Source organism: Carex rostrata, chromosome 1 (assembly GCF_964058835.1).
Source record: "Carex rostrata chromosome 1, lpCarRost1.2, whole genome shotgun sequence".
In the NCBI taxonomy this organism is placed as follows: Eukaryota; Viridiplantae; Streptophyta; class Magnoliopsida; order Poales; family Cyperaceae; genus Carex; species Carex rostrata.
This window is the reverse complement of record NC_135918.1, coordinates 19803128-19820798: the sequence shown is the minus strand read 5'-3', so window position 1 is coordinate 19820798 and position 17671 is coordinate 19803128. Positions and strand designations below refer to the sequence as shown.

At 30.9% G+C, this 17671-nt stretch overlaps 1 long non-coding RNA gene and 1 pseudogene across 2 annotated transcripts in view; both read left to right on the top strand.

Moving 5' to 3' along the window:
• Nucleotides 1-887: 887 nt before the first annotated feature.
• Nucleotides 888-2050, top strand: LOC144563094 (APO protein 4, mitochondrial pseudogene; annotated as a pseudogene). The gene is made up of 2 exons (XR_013514260.1): nt 888-938; nt 1054-2050. The product of XR_013514260.1 is annotated as an APO protein 4, mitochondrial pseudogene (transcript).
• A 5189-nt stretch (nt 2051-7239) lies between these two features.
• The window catches only part of LOC144563102 (uncharacterized), a 70562-nt gene continuing 60130 nt past the window's right edge, over nt 7240-17671 (top strand). The window contains exons 1-2 of the long non-coding RNA XR_013514264.1: nt 7240-7325; nt 11021-11129. This is a non-coding gene — a long non-coding RNA (uncharacterized LOC144563102). The remainder of the gene's footprint in view (nt 7326-11020; nt 11130-17671) is intronic.

Genomic DNA, 17671 nt, shown 5'->3' with positions numbered 1-17671 from the left:
ACACTATACTCAGTCATAGGCTATCAGAAAATGCATATCTTCATTGTTTATACAGCATCAGTGCAGCGGTCACCAATAGACATTAATTGTTCAGGAGCATTTTACCAGTAAATTGATACCATCACATACACAATACAGTACACATACTATATATATATACTAAATCTCAGCTAACCCTGACTCTATACTGCATTACTCACATGGGCCTTCAACAAAAACTAAACCTTACACTGAATCTTCATTCTATATTGTTTCTGATTTTGTTAGATAAACTGTGAGGCAAAGTGTTGGCCCGGATTAGCCCGGATTCCGATCGGATGGCCTTGATCCAAACAGAAATATTCTGTTACCTCTGTTACCTCAGAGGTGTTTCTCAATGGACAAGAGTTGGAGCTACTTAACGGGCCTTTCAAAAAGCGTTCAACGAATCAACTCTCAGCCCATTTGCATTCATATAATTTGTCTGTTTAAAATTTAAAATAATAATATTTTAAGACGTAGTAAGAAAAAATTTAAGCGAAATAAAAAGTGCAAAAATAGCCTCCCTTTTCTATAATATTTTTATTTTAGAGTTCTCAGTTAAAAATTGCAAGCTGTAAGATTTCAATAGTTGACAGTAAATAAGAATTCCAAATGAAAGAATGACGACTGACTAGGGTAAATATGTATATTTAACTTGGCGAAATCCAATTTCCCCGTGATTTCGTTAGAAGAAATATATCCCTCTCAAATCCTGCCAAATCTTTTCATTTCTTCGTTTCAGCGAACAACTTCTCATTTCGATCAGAGAGTCGGACTCCATTCAGAGACGCGCCGGCGCCGGTGCGGTGGCACTGCGACACCGCACGCCGTTCCTTTCATTCCCGCCTCAAGATTTGTATCCACGATTGCTCCGTTGCTCCATCTTCACCAAACCTAATTGGAGATTTGCATCCAAGGTAAATTTTTACAAATCGTCTTTGATCTCCATTTTTTCTTTCATTTTCAAAATTTTGAAATTCCATGCAATTCCTAGTTTAGTAATTCCATACAATACTACTTGCTTACACACAGCTTCAATTGCATTGAGACATGGAATGAAGCAGCAGCAGCATCTCTTTGAAAGTTTCTTAAATCTCTCCTTCTCCTTTATGCAAATGCAAGAGAGATATTATGCATCCAAAATAAATTGGAATGAGCTAAGACGAAAGATTCTAAAGCACAACTGACTACCCAATAAGGCGCATGGTACCAGTAGCAGAGGAGGTAATTAGAGCAAGACATGCATTAATACAAGGTGTTTCAGCTCTACTCCAAGTTATTGCTGTGAAATCTTGTGAATTTTGCCCCGAAATTTACATAGGTGAGATGGGTCACTTGATGAAAACATGCTCCGGTTTCAAGCAACTGTCGAAAAACCAACCTCACAAGTGGATCAACAGTCAATTAAAAGACATACTGGTACCAGTTCAGACCTATCACCTTACTGACAACCGTTTCGATTTCACTCGCATTCCTTCTGTTCTAGAGCTCTGTTACCAGGCTGGAGCTGACCTCCCACAAAATTCAACTGCCTTGGAAGGAATGCATAGTTTTTACCAGTGGGAGATCATAAAAAATCAGGAACGGATAGCAAACTTGACTTTGGAAGCATGGGAGACTTAGATTCGGTGTTCGAAAACTTTTATTAGTGTACAATGCAAAGGTATGTGAGCATTGCTGTGAAGTTCATGTGGGACCCACAGGACATGAGGTGAGAACATGTGGGATGTATGAGTACGAGGCATGGAGGGGTGACCACATGTGGAGACGCACGGAGGTGGATGATGTTGTGCCACAGAATATCGTGTGGCACAGGCGACCACAGGATCCTTTTGTGCTTGAGGATAGAGGAAGGGGCTTTTATGGCCATGCACCGGCTGTGGTCGAAATTTGTGCACAAGCCGGTGCAAGAGTGCCTGAAAAGTACTTTTGCATGATGAAGGTGCATGGTTTAGCACCAAAAATGTAGTTAGTTGTACCAGAAATGTCATTCTTTTAGTGTTATAGATTAGTTTTGTTTAGAAATGGGCAATCTTTTTATTAATATTAATATTATGTGGCTTTTTTTTTTTTGACAGTAATCCTGTAGGCATTTATTGATATAAATTTTTTAAGCCTGTTACATGGAAATCTAAATTGAACAAACAAGTATAGTCATATAATTTTTTAAGCCTGTTACATGTAACATCCTATAATTTTACAAATCGTCCCATACTTTTACAATTATTCTTTTAAACTATAGAGAACAATCATTGTTTATTATGTCTCTTTCGATACAAATATCATCCGTTTAAATTTTGGGGACAGAATTCTTTTGAAGGAAAAAAATTTGTAACATCCCATAATTTTTATAAATTCTTATAAACTTATTTTTGTACTTATTTATAATATTGGAACTTTAAAGGAGTAAAATGTAAAATACAAAACTTAAAAAAAAAAAAAAAGATAACTAACGTGGCATTTTTTTTACCATGTGGGCCCCATGCATGAATAACTCCCACTTGTAAGTTGTAACCGACCTCCAAGTTACTTACATTGATTTAATCTCTCCTATTGTTAACATAAATCAAAAGAAAATTGAAAAAAGAAAAAAGAGATATTTTGATAAATTTTCTGATTATTCGATTGGAGTTCCTACTACATTGTCTTAATTCTGAATAGTTGTTGCAACTCGAATTGAATTCTAGAATGATCATTATCAGGTAATCGAACTTCTCTATAATTTGTGTTTTCGATTTGTGTAGTTCAATTGAATGATTGAATTGGATATTAGATTATGCTGCATATTTAACGGGATAGTGAATGTTTCGAATTTAATTTGTAAAATGGTATGATTGTGTGTTTTGAGAATGTGTGAAATGAAATATTGATATGGATATTGTGTGACTCATTTTTATTTGATTTTAATTTGTGTGGATTAATCCAGTCTATTTGAATGCTTATTTAATTAAGCAAATTATAGAAAAGTGCATCGTTAAATAACCGGTTATTGAGCTTTGTAACTGATTCCGTATTTTTTCTTTTTGTTATTTTTGTTGCGACGTAGATTAATGGAACAATGAATGAATACGAGAGTGCTTCTCTTGTCGCGAGCCCCAGCCCGGCGATGGGATCGTGATAGTTAGCAAGTTACAACATATTATTACAAGTGCGGTGCCACATTTGGAACTTGTAAATATGTATTAGTAAAAATATTTTTTTTTAGTTTGTGCTTAATACTAAAAAAGTTACTTAGATCTGGTCAAAATATGTCTTTAGTGCAACTTAGATCTGGTCAAAAGTTGATTTTCACGTGAATGCATGATACCTGTCGTAACTAATTACTAAAAGGATGGTAATCATTATACTTTAATTGATGCGTTGCCACGGAATATGCCTAGGTGGCATATTTAGTTTTATGCTGTTTCAAACATACAACTTGGCTCAATTCATATAAATATGTGAAAAGTGTAAAGTTGGAGATACTATTAATGTTAATAAAGTGACACAAAAATGTTAAAATACAAATATCAATAGACAACATCGAGAGGTATATATCATGTTTAGTAGGTAATTTTTCACGTAAGTAACATTTTAAACTTATACTTATTTGCTGATGACATTGTTATTCATAAATGTAGATGCATTAATTAATAGGATTTGAAAATTTTCTCTTGGTGTAGATGATTGGAGCATTTTATTAGACAAAATTGTAAAGAGATTGCAAGGTTGAAAAAAAGAAAAGAAAAAAAAAGAAAAAAAAAAAGAAAAAAAGAAGAAAAAAAGAAGAAAAAAAGAAGAAAAAAAAAAAAACTCCTATCTCTTGGTGGAAGGGTTACCCAACCCTCCTAGATCAACTCTATTGTATAGAATGCCTTCAAAGGTACGTAAGACAAATGATAAATAAGAATATGAAACTTTTTATGGTATGGGGTTACTGTACGGATAATGTATTCTTTATTGGCTTGGTCCACTTCATGGAAGATGGAAGTGCATTGTATTTATTCCCCTTTTTTGAAAGAAATATAATAAAAGAACAAGCCATGACTAATTTGGGTATTAACAAAGTTGTTGGCAATGGTTCTAATACACTTTTTGGCTTGACAGATGGATTGATGTGTGTTATTTATATAGAACATTTCACATTTATTTCTTATTGTCTCACACCCAAAAGTTACAGTATCTCAAGTTATTTTCTAAAGAGAAACTCATTTTAGACTTTAATATGCAATTATTAGGTATTAATTTATGTGAACGGAAAGAATTGCAGGTAGTTTTGTGAAAGCATGATCAATTATTTTGGATATGGTCTTCAAATGGTATTTTAACTGTTCACTCCTTGTATAGTTTGCTTAATTTTGGGAGAATACCTAATACATAATGATGAGAGCTTGTTAAGATTACACTCGGATTTATTCAAGAAAGATATGTATCTACTCGAAGAAGGAAAGAAGAATTTCAAGGAAGAAATCTTATACACATCTGGAGAAATCGGCCATAGATTGTTGAAGATTCTTTTTCATTTATTAGTTTTCCATGCATAATTAGCATGATTTGATTGAGATACAAAAAACGTTTCTAGCTGTATAAATAAAAAGCAAGACAGCCATGTAAAATAGGGTGCATGGGAAGGGAGATTTCTTGAGAGTTTGGTGTTCTGAATTATTTTTATTATTCTTGAAAGAGCTGTTATTTTGAGAGGAGAGAATTTTTTTTTTATATACCAGTTTTGTCCTTCTTAAAAACCTTTCTATTTTTTTTTTACTTCTAATTGGAATCTGCTATAATTGGAAAATTTTTACTTCTAATTGCAAAAGGGGCTGCTATTTTTTTTATTTTTTTTAAGGAAGAACCAAAATGAATCAAAATATAGAGAAATTATATATGTGATATTCAAATTCTTTTAAATTCTTCTGGCAAAAATGCTCAAGAGCTCAAACTTTATACAAAAGTAAGACCAACAAAAGTTGATCAAAATTAATTTATGGGATCATAAAAAGACTATTATAAAAGTCCAAAGTATTAAGTTATTAATCTGATTAATTAATGAATTAGTTAAATGAGTTTATGGAATTTGTTTAATGATGAACTAATTCATTTGATTGATGAGTTAATCTCTAAAAATGAGTTTGTTGTCCTTTTACAAATATACTAATATGATATTGAAGAATGATGTGCTGCATTGGATACAAATTCATATAACTTTTACTTGGATTTAAGCCTCGATATGTAAAATTATATCATTGTATTGATGTTGATTTTTGAACGCTATTTTATTTGAGGATGTATTATCTATTTTAAAATGATCAAATGCTAATCTTCTAACTCATCTGCCCTAACTCATATTCCCTTCTGATCACTATGTATCGTTCTCTTTCCTCTCTCTCTCTCTCTCTTTGAAGGAAACTTGTGGAGCCATTGCCGCTGAAATAGGTTTTGAATATTGCTCTTTGCACATATGCATGTCTCTTATCCTCGATCCTCTTTGTCCAGGAAGAATTTGTATTATTTTCTTGGCCCACACAAAAAGCAAAAGAATTCATTTGAAAGCAAAAGAATGTATATACAAGCAATCAGGACAAGAAGTATATTATTTTCTTGTTCCCTAAGTCACCTAAAAGTATCCATGACAAGAAATATAAATATCATTCTATACTTACTTCTGTTGGCAAGTTACAACATTCTACAAGTGTGGTGTTCCATTTGAAATATGAAATAGTAATAAAATATATATATTTTTTTCATTCTCGTCAAGTTAGTCATTTAATAATAAATCACCTGTAATTAATTAAGCTGACTGGCGTGGTAAAGGGTGATAGTTTTTAATTAAAAGTTGTAGTGTGTCTAAATTACAAAGCAGCCCAGTTAAACCATCGGAATATATAGTTTGTCTGTTTGATTAATTAGATTGTGCTATACTTTTTATTTTGTACCTAATACTACAGTAACTCTCTCTCTCTCTTTCTCTCTCTATATATACACACACATATATACATACAAAAATATTAATTAGACATTAAAATACATATGTAACAAGGCGTAAGATTGACATAATTTTGCATATTTATATCCAACTGGTTGGAGCTAGCTAATTATATATTAAGGTTCACTTTGTGTGCGGAGAGTAAAAAGATAGGATTCATCTTGTGTATTTTACTATTCTAACTCCTTGGAATGCTTTAGTTGAGCTTGCTCTTGACTCTTTAGGTAGCTAAAAAAGTTGAGGCATATATATGTTAATTTATTCCAAAGTTGGATCTGGTCAAAAATTGATTTCCATGCCATCTTAATCTTATTTAAATAAAAGGAAGGTAATCATTATTATAAGTTGTTTTTTTGTTGCACTTCACAATATATAATTTGATGCGTTACCACAATTAAAAGTGAGCCAGCGGTACGTAGACAAAAATGTTAAAATAAAAATGTCATAGATAAAATGGAGAGGTAGCATGTGTAGTTTTTAATTAATTGTTCAATATATCAATTACTCCCTCGACATATATATAAATATGTAATGTCAGACAACTTTCAAATTAATTCCTCTCTCTTTAAAGTAAATTATGTATAAATGGTGTATATTGCAGATGAACAAATAATGAAATTATAAAATAAAATTAAAAATTTTGTGAAAAAAATCCCATATGCGGTGGCATCTACTAGGATTCAAATTGGAGGATAGGAATAAAGGTCTAAACGTAGACTACAATTTACTTGAAAGATAATATTTAGCATCTATTAGGATTCAAATTGGAGGATAGGAATAAAGCTTAGCTTTTAGATGTATCATAAATTCATCATTACATATTAACCATAAGTTCCTCTCTAGCACACCACCTGATCAATCAACCCCTACATTCTCCCCTTTCCCTCACTTACGCTCCCCTTCTTCTCTCTTCTCTTGCCGTGTCCACCGGGTCATTTCTCCTGTCGTGAACCTGAAACTGCAACGGTACCTGGTGAGTGTCTCCTCTCTTCTCTCTAACTAGGATTCACTTCTATCTCCGTTACTGATTTCCTTCCCATTTTGTCTTGTTCCGGCTTGATCTGTTGGTGGCACCTGATTGATCTGTTGGCTGGGGTTCTAAGGTCTAGAGTTTCATACTTCAACAGCCTTCAAGTTGTTAGCATTTGACAAATTTTTCCTACTCCATAATTAAAGTCATATTCCAATTGTTTACCATTTATAGTACTTTATTAAATATTTCTTTTGTATTGCAGCTATTTGGTGGAGCTCCCAGTCGAATTGAGTGTTATTTTGTTACCACAGAGAAAGAAGACACTACAGAGGAGACTGCAAATTAGTACCTGGAGCAACTTGGTCAAAGGTATTTTTAATATTTCTTGAAATTGACATTCCATCTTATAATTTATAGGTGATTGTTTCTTGTATATTTTTTTTTCCTTTGTGGCACAAATGACATTCCAAATATTAATAGTATGATTTTTGTTTCAAACAATTAGGTCACTGTCACTGCAGTAACAAATAAATGTTGAATTATTTATGAAAAAAAATAATCTTTTTAGTTTGTGCCTAATACTACAGTAACTCTTTAAGAATATATATCTACACACAAATATTAATTAGACATTGAAATACATATAACAACGCGTAAGGTTGACTTCAATTTTGTATTTTGATATCCAACTGCATGGTTGGAGCATATATATATATATATATATATTAAGGTTCACTTTGCGTATGATAGGAATGCTTGAGTTGAGCTTCCTCTATACTCTTTAGGTTACTTCATTTATATTGCTCAATATTTTATGTGAATGCATTTGCCAAGTTGAGTTGAGCTTATATGTCTAACTCCTTGGAATGTTTGAGTTGAGCTTCCAAGTTGGATCTGGTCAAAAGTTAATTTCCATGTGAATGCATTGCCACAACTAAAAAGTGAGCCGGTGGTAGACATATTACTTCATTTATATAAATATATGTAAATTGAAAACTTGGATATATTATTAATGTTAATAAAGTGACACAAAAATTAATGTCGAGCACCCTAACTGATGGTGGGGCCTGATCTGTTGGTAGCATTTGATAAATATTTTGCTACTCCGTAATTAAAGTCAGATTTCAGTTGTGCACCATTTATATTACTTTTTTAAATATTTCTTTTGTATTGCAGTTACTTGGTGGAGGTTCCAGTCGAATTGGGTGTTAGCTTTTGTTACAACAGAGAAAGAAAGAGACTGCAAATAAGTACTTGGAGCGGCTTGGTCAAAGGTATTCTTAATATTTCTTAAAATTGACATTCGATCTTATAATTTATAGGTGACTGTTTGGTGTATAGTTTTTCCTTTGTAGCATAAATGACATTCCAATATTAATAGTATCATTTATGTTTCAAACATTTAAGTCAATGTCACTGCAATAAACTCACGCATCAACACTATTATTTGTCTAGTCTAAAACTTATCTTACCATACCAAAACTTGAAAGAACAAAAAATATTTGGCTATTGCTATCCGATATATACTTTTTATTCTATGGATAATAAATCAAACTAATTAAGTAAAAGAAATGTACAGATTAATTACCAAGCTAATCTTCCATATCATTGTCTTTTGTAATTTTCTTATGAACATTAGTTTATGTTTAAAACTTAACATCAGAAGTATAATTTATATAATAATTATATTAGGGAAGCGTCTAATTGTCCACAGCCTTTTGTCCACTATTTGTCCACAGCTTTGACTTGCGCGAATACTGTAAAATTACTTCTACATGCTGTATAATTATACAATATATCACATAAAATATATAAGTTAATCACAAAACATCCAGCAACTATTTGAAGTGGTCCCATGATAGTTAGAAAAAGATTGCAACTTGCACAACAGGACAAAATAAATGTACTTTCAAACTGTACTTTCGGTTATTGGCAGTTAGAGTTAGTTATTGGCAATTAGAGTTAGTTATTAGTGGTTATTAGCGGTTATTGGCAGTTAGAGTTAATTATTAGCGTCCGCACTGGATTGAATCTTGTATATTGTAAAATTGAATCTTGTATACTGTAAAATTGAATCTTCTACACAGTAAAATTTACAATTGAATCTTGTATACTGTAAAATTGAATCAGCAAAATTGTAAAATTGAATCTTGTATACAGTAGAATTTTCAATTGAATCTTGTTCGGATGAGTAAGAAGTCTCTCTATCATCTATTTCCTCCAGATTTTCACAAGATGAATACTGTAAAATTATAAGATTAATACTGTAAAATTAACAAATCAATACTCCATATCGCCTTTCTATCATCTCTTTCCTCCAGATTTTCACAAGATGAATACTGTAAAATTACAAGATGAATACTATAAAATTAACAGATCAATACTCCATATCGCCTCTCTATCATCTCTTTCTTCCAGATTTCCACAAGATGAATACTGTAAAATGACAAGATGAATACTGTAAAATTAATAAGGCAATACTGTAAAATTAACAGATTTATACTCCATATCGCCTCTCTATCATCTATTTCCTCCAGATTTTCACAAGATGAATACTGTAAAATGACAAGATGAATACTGTAAAATTAACGGGGCAATACAGTAAAATTATCAGATCAATATTCCATATCGCCTCTCTATCATCTCTTTCCTCCAGATTTCATTTGAAATGCTAGATCTGTTACTGCATACAACAAAAACAACAAATTCAACATAAATAACTTACTAGATTTGAATTTTTCCGTGCTCTTCAACAAAAACAACTTCTATTCGATTGCACTCCACGATTGAAGGTTCCATTGCAATCATGTATAAAAAACGAGATCGAGTCAGTAATCTCAATTAAAATCGACATTTCTAAGGAATATTTCTTCCTTAAATTAAGCTTCCTTAACCAAAACAACAATAAACAATTTTTAATCACATTGAACTTCCTTTAGGTCAAAAGAGTCAGTTCAACCGGGTGAGAAAGCTGGTGAGGAAATGAATTCGTTAGGGAGGCTTTATTGGTCTACTTTGGAGGGCTTCGATGCTGACTCGAGGCTCTGGGTGTCTTTTCCTTTTATAGCGTAAAGAGCGAGCCAGATTCGGATGGAACGAAAGAAAATTCTATTTGACATAGTCAATTATTGAAGAAAAGGCAGGGACTGTAAATGGTTAAAAGACAGTTAGATGGGAGTGGATAAGCTTGTGGACAAATGGTGGACAAAACTCAGTGGACAAAAACCTTTTCTCTTATATTAGAGTGAGGCCATGGTATACAATGCGTTACCCATATTGGCTCGCGCTATGAGTATCTATAAAAATAACAAGATTAGTTCATATTTTGCTGTTCACTAAAGTTATTTAAATATGTTTTTTAAAACCTAAAAAATATTGTTGTTGTTGCTTTACAAACTCTAATCATAGTGTTGAGTCATATGAGAATTTAATTAGCAATTTATGTACATCTGAAACAACTTATAATATAGTTTTTAATTATAAATATAATTTAACTTAATTATAAAATACTTTTAAGATTATAAAAAGATTGAAAAATAATTCTTAATTAGTATTTTCTATTTATTTTTTAAACTCTTTGTTTCGTACATTCTCTATAATTAAAATTTATAACATCGTACTCGATCACATCATTCATAACATTTAATGGTTTTAGAAACCTTTAATGAATTTAATTAATTTTGTTTCCACATTAGTTAAAAATAATAAAGTTGACTCTAAGTTAAAAATAATAAAGTTGACTCTTTAATTAGGAACCTTTATTTAACTCTTTAGGTAGCTTCCGAATGCTAATAAAGTTGACTCTTTAGTTAACTTAGATCTGGTCAAAAGTTGATTTCCATGTGAATGCATTATAAGTTGCTTTCTTGTTGCACTCCACAAATATATATAGAGCTTGATGCGTTGCCACAACTAAAAGTGAGCATGTGAAACTAATATATATGTCTACTTCATTAATTTATACTCAATATTTCAATTACTCGACCTATGTATAAATATGTGTGTGTGTGTTGCACTTTTTTTTATTAATTGTACATTTTTTAGATATTTATTTTGTATTGTAGTTACTTGGTGGAGCTCTCAATCGAATTGGATGTGTGATTTTGTTACATTAGAGAAAGGAGATACTACACAGGAGACTGCGACTAAGTACCTGGAGCAACTTGGTCAAAGGTATTCTTAATATTTCTTGAAATTGACATTCGATCTTATAATTTATTATTTACTGTTTGGTGTATATTATTTTTCTTTGTGGTATAAATGACATCCCAATAGTAATAGTATGATCTCTGTTTCAAAAATTAAGTCATATTTTTGTAAAAAGAGATCATCAATAAAACTGAATTTTTTTCATTTGTTACAAATTAAGGAGTAGATAATTTTCTCTGGCCTACTTCACCATCGATAAAAGCACAATTGTTTTTTATTTGTAAGTAAACTGTGAATTAAAGGACCCGTGTACACTCCAGCATCTTTTAGATATTATTATCGAGAATTGAACATGTGTAACCGAAGAGAGACGAGAACTCATGCTACTGCACTAAGATTGTAGTTCTAAGAAATAAATCAATTTTTCAATTCATTTCTATGGCCTTTTATTTGTTCATCTGACTTGTATCATATTCAATAAGTCGGGTATGGGTAAGACTTGTTTCAATTAGCTTATTTGGTATGGGCAGTAATAAAGTTTTTTTTATGTTAGCTTAATGTACAAGGATACTAGTAAAAACTACTTTCTACCCGTTATCCTATAAGATATATAATTATAAAAACTAAAATTATTATTATCTACACAGTTTTCTAAAACTTCTATTCAATAAAAATATATTTCAAGCATTTGTACTTATTTTTGTTGTTGTTACAGTGTAGTGTAGAACAACAAAAGTGAAATTACGTTTATATTTCATCTACTTTGGAGATATAAAAAATCAATTGATTAGCGAGATATTCTTTCCGTATCATTCTCTTTTATAATCTTTTTCATTTTATGCTTGATACATACGTACTTAATAAGATTATCAATTAAATTATTTAAAATTGAAACACATAATTAATTAGGGAGCACAAAATGCATTTTATATTATCTAATCTTCTAGTTTTCTGTCATGATATGAAATCGATTAAGATATTACATTTTTATATTGTTTTGCATTTGTGACACAAAATTGTGTCCCATGAAAGTGAATTCGGTAGTATGTTTTAATCTATTATAAAATATCAGCGAATTTAAATTACACTATGGAGACATTATTTGTTCATACCATATATATGTGATTAATTTTTGGGTGACGCTATACTCAGGGCAGAAGTTACAATTTTGAGTGCACATGCAAATCTTTTTAATTTATACCGAATTTGTTCTTCATTTAAATTTTTCATTTAAATAAGACAATACACCTTTTAAAGAAGGTATTTAATACACATTTAATTTGTGTATCTTTATGGTAAGTGCTATCAAGTCATGTAAGTTTTTATAGCTCTTCACATTTTAGTATTTGGTAAGATTAGTAATTTTTTTTCTTTTTTGTGAAATTATCAAACCTAATTTAATTTCTAGGATGATTGTTTCGTTCAAAATATATGGTATTGCAAAAAAAAAAAATGATATATTTTAGAACATAAATTAAATTATTGAGATAGTGTGAAATTTTTTCTTTGTCACTGTCTAATTTACCCTTTAATTGATTGACCTCTCTTTTTCCTGATATGTTCTAATATAATTTGAGCTAACAATAAGTGCAAATTACATAAAAATTATTAAATGTCCATGGTTGTGTCTTATTTTACTCAGCTAATGGTTTTCCTTTTTTCATAATTCTATATTTTATAAAAAAAAAGTTGACTACTTTTATTTGCTCCACCATTTTATTTTTGAACAACAAAACTTGTTAAATAGAAAAAATATTTGCGGGTTATATTATGTGATCATTTTAAAAAAAAATTGTGATCTCTTTTGTGTTTGCCTAATGATTTCAACGAGATTTTTACTGCTATTTTTTCTCATATTTATTTGTTAAATTTAAAGGGTTTTGTAATCAAAACATTTGTTGATTTATCATCTCATATGAGTTTTACTAGAAATTATAAGATAAACTATCAATTCAATTTTGTTTACAGTCTCAATATATATATTTTTTAATACTCGTAAGATGATTTTAATGACCTAATCATTTCTCGTGAAATTTAAAAGTAGAAAACTTGATAATTGATAAATTAGTCAAGTTTGGAGTCTAATATTTTTTTGACTTGTTTAATCACCCAATTTTATTTGAAAAAGATTATTTTTTTACATTACCATGCTGCATAGTTTGAATGAAAATAATCATTTTAGAAATTAAATTAAATTTGAAAATTTCACAAAAAAATAGTCTTATCAAATGCTAAAAATACTAAAAGCCATAAAAATATTTTACTTGATAGTACTTCCATAAAGATACATATAATTAGATGTGTATTGAATACCTTTTTTAAAAGGTGTATTGTCATGTTTAGATGGAAATTTTAAATGAAAGGCAAATTCGGTATAAATTAAAAAAGAAAATGTCCGTGCACTCAAAATTGTAATTTGTGCCATGAATATAGCGTCACACTTAATTTTTTACTACTATTTTATAAGTTCTAGACTCCAATAATTCAGCAAAATATAACAATTAAATGTTAACAAAAAAAGTAAGTCACATTGATAACTAATTAAATTGTTTTGATAATAGTGGTAACAAATTCGGTGATCGTTAAAATAAAATGTCGTTCATAATTTAGATAGATTGTATATAAAAATAAATTTAATTTTAAAATAACAGCACAATTAATGCACGGTTATCTATTTTCCGGTTTGTAAGAGAGTATGATGGGGTGGGAATCAAGACAATTAATTAGTCAACAAATCATCACATTTTTAAAAAAAATAAGAAAAGGTGTTTGTCTAACAAAAATTATAAAACTAATAAAGTGGGGCCTTGTTTCACAAATATCCCATGCATATATATGTGTTTGCATCTGTTAGGATTCAACTTAATTAGTAAACAAAGGTCTAAACAAGGACTGCATTTTACTTGAAAAACAATATTTTCCAGCTTTTACATGTATCATAAATTCATTATATATATATATTAAACATATATCCCTCTCTGCCCCTCTCCGACACTTCCTCTCACGCAAGCCATTGATAAATTTTAGCAACTTGATAATGTCAGATTTCTGTCATGCATCATTAATAGTGCTTTTTAAATGTTTCTTTTCCAGTTAGTTGGTGGAGCTTGCAGTTGAATTGGTTGCGAGGGAGGGAGAGAGGGAGAGAGGGAAGGAGGGTGTTAATTATTTTAAGAAAGTTGAAACAAAGATGGATGCTATACCTTTCATAAAAGAAATTCTATCTAAACCCTTCCTCAGACTTTTTTTATCAGACACTCCTTGCGAAAACTTAGTGAGCAATGACCCTTCCAGTTTAAGAAAGCTGGAATATATTCAGTATATGAAACGGATGTCCAGAGAATTAGGAATTCGAAGGAGGAAGTTTTTTGACCCTTCCAGCAAGTGCACAGATTGGTGGAGTTATCGTGACACGAGACGTGTGAAGAAAAACCTAGATGATTGGGTTGATGAGTTGGTTTCCATGAATTATTTGGAGCACATCGAAGTAGCAGGTGAGTTAGAGCACAAAGTCGACATAGATGCAGTTATAAACTCTCTTCACGACATAAAAAGCATGGAAGACTTGCTTCTTCCCAACGCAAATAGTTCAATCAGCTGGTGCCTTACAAATGATGAGAAGAGCGTAGCAATCCTTCTCATAACAGCATTTCCAGCTCTTCGTGAGCTCAAAGACCCTAATAAAATGCTCCGGTTCTTATTAGAGTTAAACCATGAACTGGACAATCTCCCTGAACAGATTTCCCAGGCATGTGAAGGACAGCCTGAGGCTCTTCTCCTTATAGGGAGTCTCCTTTCGCTCAAACCAATGGCCTACGACACATGGAAAAGGGTGAAAGATGATCTGGTCAAGATCAAAGAGTCCAACAATGGTGCTTCCGATAATCATATGTGGCACATTTATACCTACTGCTATGATGATTTATCTATTCTCAAAGCATGCTTTGTTTATTTAGCATGTTACCCAATGAATTATGAGATTCCTGCAAGGTCTCTAATAGAGATATGGATTGCTGATGAATTTGTTGAAGAACAGAAAGGAGAGACTATAGAAGAGACAGCAAATAAGTACCTAGAGCAACTTGTTCAAAGGTATTCTCAATATTTCCGAAAATTGACATTTGATCTTATAATTTATAGGTGATTTATTGTTAGGTCACTCTACTGCTTAAACTGAGGATGGTTTATCCATTTCTGGCTTAAAAAACATCCCAATAATAATTGGATGATTCCTTTGTAAACTGAATTTCATCAATTAAACTGATTTTTTTCTGGTATACTAGATGCATGATCAATAAAAGCACCATTTTTTGTACTTCTTAAGTAAACGATCACTCTACCACTTTCAAGAGAGGAGACAAAAAATGGTGCACTGCTGGTTTTCAATTCTAATAATGGTCACTCTACTACCATTTTTTTTTTTTTTTTTTTTTTTACTTTTTTAGCACAATACCAACTAGAAATATACAATCTTAAAATATACAGCACTCCCCAAGAACAAAGAAATTTTGTATTCATTTATGCAAATTGACTCTTTATTTTATTATAGATAAAAAGATCCGAATTTTTTTATAAATATTCAAAAAAATAATTAAATTTAAAAAACTAACCAAAGTTGCACCGGATTTCGAAATCTACCCAAACTGCAAAATTTTTTTGTGCTAATTCAGTCTAAAACAGCTAAAAAAATTGCGGTTTTGGAATGACAAAATTTTTTTGTGGTTTCAATTTTTTTTCATTTTTCAGATTTTTTTATTTAAATATAAATATTTATAATTTGATTTATGAGAAAGACTGCTACAAATAACCCGGATCAATATTTTTCACCCCGAATTTTTTCCAGCTGTAAGAAAAATTAATATATTTCTTTATGTGTTATTGGAAAAAAAAAATGCTTGGATTCTTAGTTATTGATCCCGGTTCAAAAGTCACTTCTAAGTAAATACAAAAAATATTGTCATCCTTTTAGTGCATTTAATTTTTAAAAAGTAGTTTCTATTTTTGAAAAAAACAAAAATTGTAAGTTATTTAATGATTGTTATTAAAAAGAATTCTCAAAATAGATACAATTTTTTATAAATTATATGTACTAGAAGGATCACAATATTTTCTGTATTACCTAGAAGTGACTTTTAAACCGGGATCAATAACTCATAATCCAAGCATTTTTACTTTTTTTTCCAATAACTCATAAAGAAATATATTAATTTTTCTTACAACCGCAAAAATTCCGGTATGAAAAATGTTGATCCGGGTTATTTGTCGCAGTCTTTCTAATAAACCAAATTATATAGTATTTCAGCTATTTTCAAATAAATATATTAAATATTTCTAATATTTCAATACAAAAAATAAATAAATTATAAATATTTCTATTTAAATTAAAAAAATGAAACCGCAAAATTTTTTTGCGGTTTTTTTTAAACTGTGGTTTTGGAATTGTAAAACCGCAAAAAAATTTTGCGGTTTGAGTAGATTTCGAAATCCTACGCAACTTTGGTTAGTTTTTGAAATTTAATTATTTTTTTGGATATTTATAAAAAATTCGGTAAAAAGATTATGTCCATCTTGAAATTTTGTTCTTTTTACATATATGTACTTGTTGTTTATTTATTTTCCTTGTTGCTTGCAGGTCGTTAGTTTGGGTTTCAAAGAGATCAAACTCAGGCGCAATCAAATATTGCCGAGTAAGTCGACAATCTATTCATGAATTTTGCATCAAAAAATCCCGCGAGGATAAGTTTTTGGTTGTCAATCCAAACGAGCAAGAAATGGGTATGGATTCCGTGAACCGTGTAGCATTTTATAATGATAGAAAGGAACAATACACGGAAGGGAAATTTCAAGAACCCAGGGAGTATGATAATATCAATTCTCTACTCTGTTTTGATTTTGATATGAATGTTTTGGGAAAAAACATTTTGGGACAAATCAGCCAACCCGTAGTGTTGGAATTGAGGAAATGCACAATGCCACACACATTTTTACTTGGCATTCATCTCGGTGCTTATTCTGAGTATAATCTAACATATTTGGGCTTGAGGGGTAGTAACATATCTGAGCTTCCTGAAAATATTGGGGACTACAAATACCTCGAAACTTTGGATGTTAGAGATACAAACATAGAAACCCTACCTGAATCTCTATGGAACATCAAAACACTTCGTCATGTATATGTCAACCCTAGCCCCCCAATTAAAGGCCCACCCTCGACAGCAAATATAGATGACCTGCAAATCCTGAAAACAGTTACGGTTCACGAGTCATGGGTAGAAAACTTTCCGCAGTTTCTGAGCAACTTGAGAAAGTTAGCACTTTTAAATAGAGACAATCCAGACTCCAAATCAAATCCATACTGGAAATCTATTTCTAACCTGTTGAGTCACATGGTTAATCTCCTCTCAATGACAATTATAGGCGACATTGTACCGTCAGAGTTTGTAGATATTAGGGCCTTCCCGAATCTTAAGACGGTAAAGTCTATTAAATTTGAGGGAGAATGGATTTGCCGGAAACTGTTCATAGATCATGTTAAATTTCCACCAAATCTTGTGAAGCTCACCTTA